Here is a 9,167-nt window from a genome sequence, read left to right as displayed (position 1 = left end):
TGAACGAAGAAATCATTGTTTTTTATTAAGACAATTTTGTTCATACTGACTGATGAATAGACCTCTGCCCAAAATATAGAAAGTTTCTCTAGCACAGCAGAAGAGATTTAGAATCATACACTTCTATATTTAAATTCTAATTCTACCACTACCAAAAGTATTACTCTGGGGAAGTGAATTAACCTCTCTGCAGTTTAGTTTTTGTTTTTGTTTGTTTGTTTGTTTGTTTGTTTGTTTGTTTTAATATACAAACCATAAAATCCAAATGTTTAAATTAAAAAAACCTATGGAAAGCTTTTAATATAATACCTGCCACATAGGTAGGAACCCCCCCAAAATGGTGGTTATCGTTGCTTTTGCCTATACAACAGAAATAATTAACTATTCTGAATGGTTCTTATTGATATTAATGAACAACTAAATATAAATTGTGGGGAATGTCAGCAATACGAAACATTTTTTCTCTGGCTTTGTTAACTAAACTCATATATTGTGATGTCTGCTTATCATATGATTTTGAAACTGTTATTCTATTTCTGTCATCTCACCTTAGCTCTGAAATGACTTGTTTGGATGCAGAATTCCAATTTCTCTTTTAGTTCTAAACCCCTGATTCTATAGTTCTTCAATGAAACACATTACAAATGAACGATATGTAATCAACATGTTTCTTACATAAAAATGAAAAAGCCATACTTCATTACCTTTATCTGGCTAGTTACCCTTTGTTAACTTTTAATAAATCCTCTTTGAGATTATAAACTCTTTAAATATAACTGTTGCCTGTTTTCATTATTTCTTTCCTTTCTTCCTAAATAATTTATCCATTAGGAGGTGGGAAATAAGGTAAGGGTCAGTTAGGGACTAGGGACAGTGGCATCCAATTGACATAAGATGTTGGAGCTAGAGCAAGATGAAAAGTGTGTCTACTCACTGATAGGTATCACTGCCAAGCTGGTAACAGAGCATAAGCAGGGTTAGGAGATCATTCACATATGGACCAAGGGGGTAGTAACAGTGGCAAAGAAAGATTAGAAATATACTGGGAGAATGAATTTACTGAGTAATATAGTATGCTTCTCAAGAGAAGAGAGTTACAAAAATAGAAAAAGAGAAGAAAATTAAAATGAATATTTATTGCTGAACTAGAATTAAAAGTATCAAGATAAACTCATGTGGGGATATGTGTATTTACATTTACATTTTAATGTTCATAAATATATACTTACAAACATCTCCTAACTCTGTCCACTGAGGAGGTCTGGAGCAGTGACATCTCAATAGCAATAAACATACTGAGTGTCCAGATCTTGCTTTCTAAATACATCTTTCCCCTAAAAGGCATTGGGGCTCCTGAGTGAAATGGCTAATTTTAAAGCTGGGGTATAGAAAATAAGAAGTGAGCCTGTCTAGAAAATCTTGTATCAGAAAGAAGAAAGTGTTTAAAGAATGGTGGAGACATGTTAAAGAAACAAAAATCTACCTTAAAAAAAAAAAAAAAAAAGACTATCTGGCCAAATTCAGAACAATTTGAATACCAAAATAAATAATGACTGTAACAGATTAAAAGCCATTTTTTAAAAAGGAATACTGATGTCAATAAATGAATAAGTGGGTGCTGAAAAAAGAAAGCATTTTCTATTGACATAATTTTAACTAATAAATGTATAATGAATGATAGAAAATCACAATTTGGCATAGTAATATTAATTTACTCAAGACATGTCAGCGGATGCTAAAATGAATAGATTAAAGTTTGATGAGCAACGGGAATTTACATAGTCTCAAAGTACCTCTCTACAAAATAATTATTAATCACAAAAGGGCGCTTGAGTAATTTTATATGGAGAAACAGCAGATATCACCTTAATCAATGATCAAAGTTAACATCACCAATAACCCAATAACCGGACAAGTTAAAACTGTTTACCACCTAATAGGATACAATAAAAAGAACACAACATCATTTCTCTGATACTGTTTCAAAAAAAAAAAAATGGATAACTTGAATCTAATCATTGAAAAACATCAGGCAAAAATCCCAGTTGGGGAACATTCTACAAGATAACTGGCTCTAATCTTCAAAAAATATTAGGATCAGTAAAGATAAAGAAAGACTGAGGAACTGTTTATGATTGAAGGACATTACAGAGATTTTAATATGCAACCTTGGTTTAAACTCTTGGGAAAACTGGTAAAATTTAAATAGAATCTGTAGATTTTATTGTGGTAATGTATTAATGTTCACTTTGTTGGCTATATTATGATTATGTAGGAGAATGTCCTTGTTTATAAAAATTGTACACTGAAGTATTTGGAGTGATGTAATATCATCAACGAAATCTGAGATGACTAAGAATTCATTTAATTATTAAATTCTTTATTTATGTAATTTTTGTTTTAAACTATCACAGAATTAAAATTATTCTAATAAATAATTAAATTGAATTTAATATCATAAAAGCCAAAAGCTGGAGACAGCCATAACAAACTGTAGTGTATTCATACAATGTAATACTACAAGGTAAATTAATGGAATGAACCACTGATACATGCAATAACATGGGTGATTCTTACACGCATTACGCTAAATGAAATAAAGTAGATGCACAGAAAGATCATTGTGTAATTTTGTGTATAAAAACTTCTAAAACAAGAAAAAATAATCTATAATAATAGAAATCATGTGTGTAGTTGCCTGGCTCTGGAGGGTGGCGAATCAGGAGGCACTGGAAGCAAAGGGAAAGAGAAATCTTTCGGAAGGATGGGAATGTGCTATGTTCATTGGGATGGTAGTGAGACAGATGTATACTGTTGTCAAGAATCGTAAATCTGAACTTTATTGTATGCAATTACCTCGTTAAAGTTGATTTTAAAATACAATAATATATTGCTAGAAAAAAAATAACAACAAAGGAAATATAACTGTAAGTAAAATATCAATAAAAATAATAAATTTTTAAAAACCAGTTGCAACTGTTCTTTTTTGGAAGTATTTTTAAATAAACAGTCATAAAGTGGTAAATTACCTGTTTATTCACTGAAACTTAATCAGCTAGTAAATGTAATAAACTAATAAGCATTTAATTTATTTATCTCTTAATTTTAATGTTGTGTATTTAATAAAATCATATAAAAACAAAATTTTTAAATCAAAACACTTTATTATGTAAATTTACTTATTTAGAGTATTCTTTATCCAAATAGCTTAACTTTATTTTAATTATGCTTTGTTATAACAATATTGTTGTGTTTTAACACCAAACAATTCAATTTTCATGAAGATTTAAGCAAATGTCTTGATTGTCCTGGTCAAAGAGAGGGACTCTGTGACTTCATTATCCACATCCCCTATAAAGTATTTAAAATGTTTTGTACCAAAAACTTTATCATGGCTGTAGTGTACCTGGACACAACTTATTCTATTCTCCTAAAACTAAAATCGTTTTTAATTGCTACAGAACTAATGTTTTTTATGAGTGATATACCAAACATTCAAGGGGACAGTGGTTCTTTTTTATAAAAGAAATACATGGTGTCAGAAAAAGGAAAGTGATGTATGCGAAGTGAGTCTTGCAGGATAAGTATAACAAAGCTTATCCTTGTTGGGCCTTATATTGGCCTATGATCTTTTAGCTCCTTGCAGAGCAGTCATTCAAAGGAGTACTGATAAGCTGCTGAGAACTAATATTTTGAGTCTACTCATAACCTTTTCTCCTTTTAAAACAATTCTTTTCAGATTTATTATGCGGGAATAAAAGAAGAAAGACAATGAAGATTTAAATAACAAAAATTATGCACCATAATTTTGTTCCTCAATTCATGGGTGGATTATTTGGAGCCCTTAAGTGCCATCCTTAAATTATTTAAAAGAAACTAAGTAATCTAAATACTTCTGCTGCCTGAATTATTTAGGGCATAAATGTTTCCCGTTGAACGCTTTTGTGGTCATAATTTGTGTCTTGGCCTAAGTGAATAAAATTAGCTTTAACGCAATAATACAAAAGCAATGTTTTGAAATAATACATGAAATAATTGTAATTGTTTTTCTTCTTATGAAAATGATGAAGTAGATATTGGCAATAATATACATTTCTTATTTATTTCAGTAAAGCTTTGTGCCAACTAGAAATTGCTCCCTTTTCTCTCTATCGCAATCTCTTTCCTTATATGAAAATCAATTGCAATAAGTGGTCTTGTGCCAAATTTTTAACTCACTTCTAAATCTGCCATTGCTAATTTAGGGTTCCTGTGACCTATAACAGTATTTTATATTAACAATAATAGTCTATGGCCATGCCACCCTGAATAAGCCGATCCCGTCTGATCTTGGAATCTAAGCAGGGTCGGGCCTGGTTAGTACTTGGATGGGAAACCACCTAGGAAGACCAAGTTCTGTAGGCATAAAAAATTTTAAAAATAAGGGATTATAAGCTGACAAGTTCCTTGCAATCTATGAGGTCAAACAAGGTTTGCCTCATCTAAAAAAAAAAGAAAAAAAGAAAAAAGAAACCAATAATATACTTGCCAGTGTGGCTAATTACATTGTTGAGGAGAAGTTGTCAATTTGTAGTTTGATGTGGAACCCAGTGTGTTCTCTCTGTAGTAGAGCTTTGATTATATTTTTAAGAGATAATATTGTGCTTTATTTGCCCCACAGGCTTAGGAACAGACTACCCTGAAGGCTTACCGGAACCTCATTTTTGTCGTTAAATTTAATTGTCTCTCATTTATTGGAGCTTTTAGCAAGTCCAAAACCACATGGTTTGAGCTTTAGATTTTATTTCTCTTCTCATGTTCTTACCAGTTAGGGAGGTGAGAGAAAAGAGGAAGAAGGTCAATTAAAAGTTCTAAAACCACAGAACAGTAGGAAAAATAAGAATGTGGAAGTGACTAACTGAATCAGAAACAGAATAAGCAATAATAGCATTATTTTGGATACTAGATATTCTTTTAAATTAAGATATTCTCTGAATTAAAAATATTTTAAATGTAATGAACATTCTTTGTTAGTGGTTTATGGTTGCAAGCAACAGAATTCAACTCAAGATAATTTAAGGAAAAAAAGCAGTTGAGACAGACTATAGGGATAAGGTTTACTATATAGACACAGGGATATTTCATAAAATCCAAGAGCCATAATTTCGGGGCACCAAAAGAGACAACAAGGAATTGGAAAACTGTAGAACTCTCACTATACCTCTCAGCCTGCCTCTCTCTGGATTGTCTCTTCTCTTTCTCCATAGATTGGCTTCCCAGTCAGCATAGCATGCAGAACGTGGCTAACTCAGAGTTCCCAAGGTTAGATGTGGTATGCTCAAAAGATGCCCAGACTCACCTACAATTCCCTGGAGGAAGAATTATCAGCTTCACTTGAGCCAAATGCCTTCTCATGACCAAATCAACTGTGAACACGGATTTTATTATGTGACTTTAGGGAGTAGGGTTGTCATAAATTTCCATAGCAAAGAATGTATTGGTTTATTCAATAGGCAGATGGTCAAAATGTGCCCACCACTGAAAGCTGTATCTAAACCATTTTGAAGCATATTGTCACTTTAGGTCACATTTTTTAATAACTGGCATTCTTAAAGTAATTTACCAAACACACAAAAGTTAGACTTCCATAATTCTATATTTTGCCAACACAAGTATAAGATATTTTATAAATTGAGTGTTTAATTTCTCTCTCTAGTGTTTACTTTGTCAATATTTTTCAGGTTTTATATCTGAAATACAATTTCCTGTATGCCCTGAAACTGGGCTGGAGAGTTCACTGTCAACTTACCATGACCCCTATCCCCTTTTGAAGTCTAATCCAAAACTACACATAAAGACTGTAAAGGTAAGAACTGCATTCTATTTCCCACAGTCCTCCTCTTTGTATGGTTCTGGGTTAGAGTTTGCCAATGAAAGGTATTTGCATGAGATTGGTAAGGAACCATTATTTTCCAGAAAAAAATGCAGTCAGATGTGAGGACAGACGTGAGACCCAGAATATTCCTAGGGAGCTCAAAAACCACCAGCTTCAGCACTGAAGACTGAGTGTTGATGGGAACTTCTTGGAGATAACTAAGAACTCTGGCAACTTCCAGGTGAGGACTTAACCATCTCTCTGATGTTTCAGGCAGGGATCTTCAATGTCAGCTTCCTTGACCCTAGATCTTCCAACAATTGTGTACCTCCTTAATCCATTTATTAAATCTCTTATGCATGGAATACATGAGTAGCTTCCGTTCTTGATTGTATAATGTTTGATAAAAAGATTATTGAAACCTGCTATCAGCTTTAAGTTCTTTTCATATGCTATGAAACGTATAGTCCTCCAGAGTCTATGTTCTTAGTCACTCGAAAATCAAAATCAAAGCTCTCGGTTGCATCATTTTCATCTTAAATAATACTTCTGCTTGTATGATCTGGAGTCTGATCACTTTCACTCAGTGTGACCAAACTTTTCAAAAATTTTTAAACTCAGAAGTCCTTCAAAATAGTGCTTGTATTTCTTTTTAGAAAAGTATAAAATCATTATGTTTTTACATATCATTTCTCCTTGAATTATCTAGAGGCCTATGGGAATGAAATTTGACAATAGTTATAAGTCATCATCAAACAGATGCCTTCACTACTTCTACTTCTCTTTCTTATATACAGCTTTGTATGTGACTGCCAACCCAATTGTGTCCTCTAAAAGTTTTCAAAGGCAAAAGTGTCTTTATTTTTGGAAAACTTTTGGAACCTTCATTGCCCCCTCCCAATAGAATCTTTAGCTTATAACACATGACTCATTCTTCCATACTTTTCTAATAAGTATTTTCTTTCATTAAAACTAGTTTGGCTGCTAGATTTGCCTTGAATATTGAATTTGTATTAAGTTCACATCAGAGCACTGGGAGAAATAGGCATCGTATAAATAAATCAAATAAAATGAATAAAGCATTAGGTGGGCTGTTCAATGAGACAGAAGTGTCTGTTATGTTTGCAAGAAATTCAATAGCAGATGAATGGTTTTGGAAAACGTGTGCACAGCTAGGAAAAGGCTTCAAATGAGCAGGCCAAAGGCAATAAGTCTTTCATTCACACTTCAGTGGCCCATCCAACTCGAATTTGCATGTCTTTGAAACCCAGCTGTGGAAACCCTCTTTTTCACTTTGAAACCAAAGGCACTGAATTCTACCATGAATTTCACACATTAAAATAAACAGGTCTATGGATAGTTTATTATTCTCTTGGCTATAATTCATGAAAGTGATGAGATAAAGTTTATAGTTAATTGGAAAATGTTGGTGATGATAGATTCGTAATTACCAAAGAAAGGCTTTCTTTATGAAATTGTTTCAGCAGAATTGGACACCTAGCAGCTGGTTATGTTATGTTGTTACAGCCCTTCTATAGTTTCAAGTGAGAACTTTTCAAATGGCAGTAATTTTCTTAACTTTTTTTTTTTGGTAGAACAATGTCTACAGTAAAACAGACTTCCAGGATGCAGTATGTCAAGCTGTGAAAAGTACTGACAAATATTTCACCAGCATCTACAACCCTCTTTCAGACCATGATAATGTTACTGCATTTCACCCAGATCTTCTATATCGACAACAGTTTGAAAAATGTCTGTAAGACTGAAAAACAAAAACTGACCATTTTATTTCAATTACATTTAATTTCAATGTGTTGTTTAACTTCATTGTTCACTTTTTGAAAAAAAAGAAGTTACAGAACTAATTACATGTTTTGATTTTTTTAATCATTTTTTTCCTTCAACTTAAGCAGATTTTATACCACAAATTCTAAGATGTGATCACTTATCAAAAATCCAGACTGTGACTTTTTAAAGACTTTACTTTTCAAATTACTAGGGAAGTGTTTAGTATATTTTCTAAATATCATTAAGCAGCACATTTTCAGCAACATTCTAGTTCATCATTTGGCTGTTCTTAAGACAACAGTTTAAAGAGGAAGAAAGCATAAAAGAAAACAAAAGGCTTCCATTCCCATGTGGTGAACTAATCTTCACAGGAGATCAAAGAGTAAATGGCAGGAGACTGTCACCTGCTCAGAAAAGTTTTTTAGGGCAGAGTTAGAGTGTCAGAACGTCATCCCCCTCAAGCTGTGTACAAGCTCTAAACATAAGAAGCAACAAGAGTTTCAAAATGAAGCCTATGTCTACATTAGGTCTCAGAAGAAGACATTTTACTAAAAACTTACAATCAATTTCCTTGTCCAATTATCTAATCACATGAGTTCTGTTTGGATCTCAGAATGTCAAACCTTCCATTTTATGTTTGCACTCACACTCTACACTGCCATGCACACACATACACACACACGCACACACACACAGAAGTCTAGAAATACTGTAGCCTTTGTGTTAAGACTTCCAATCCAAGGAAGAATTGATAGAATTATTTGGAACAGTATCATACAAAGGCAGTCAAAGAAATTATATAAGATAGATCATATTTACATATGACATGAATTTTTGTTCATATTTATATATTGGATTATTATTTTAGCCCATAAAAAATCTCTGAATAATTCAGTTTAAAATCTCTTTTAAAGTTGTTAAATGGGATGTCAACAATAGTACAATCTACCAAGTAATACTTAAACCGTATGACACTTTTCTTTCATAAACCCAACTAGATTAGAAAAAGCACAGCATAATGGCATTCTAGTTCTTTATTTTTAAGAGCTATCTTTTTTATTTGAATAATGATGCATATCTTTTACAGCATTTCCCTGGATTTCAGATAAATGATTACTGGTATAAGATAAACAGCAAAGTGAACTCTGAACCAATGAGAAAGATATTAGCATACTTATGCGACAATAAACTCCCAAAGTAAGTCATATGTTCTATGATTCAACTTTATATTCATTATGTTTATGGCATGCCAATTTTGAGTATACTAGAAAGTAATGCCTCTACTGAGCAGCGCTGATCTTTCTAGCACCTGGAGAGAAAAATGGAGGAGTGGGATATTGGCGATACTTGATACTTTAGTATCAAGACAATAACAGAGCTTCAGAATACACAGGTCACAAGAATACTTCTGATGTTATTTAAAACATATATGCAAAGGTTTGGGGATTAGTTTTTGTCTTGTTTTGTTATCTAAAGGTCTCTAATTCTGTCCTAATCTTTATCAATAATCTTCCAAAACAAGTAT

The 9,167-nt window shown here is 32.6% G+C and overlaps 1 pseudogene; it reads left to right on the top strand.

Moving 5' to 3' along the window:
* The first annotated feature begins 4,286 nt into the window (after window positions 1-4,286).
* LOC111741544 lies at window positions 4,287-4,404 on the top strand (annotated as a pseudogene).
* Window positions 4,405-9,167: the final 4,763 nt, after the last annotated feature.

This window comes from Pteropus vampyrus, unplaced genomic scaffold (genome assembly GCF_000151845.1).
Source record: "Pteropus vampyrus isolate Shadow unplaced genomic scaffold, Pvam_2.0 Scaffold79, whole genome shotgun sequence".
Classification (NCBI taxonomy): domain Eukaryota; kingdom Metazoa; phylum Chordata; class Mammalia; order Chiroptera; family Pteropodidae; genus Pteropus; species Pteropus vampyrus.
This window is presented reverse-complemented; position numbering and strand designations above follow the sequence as displayed.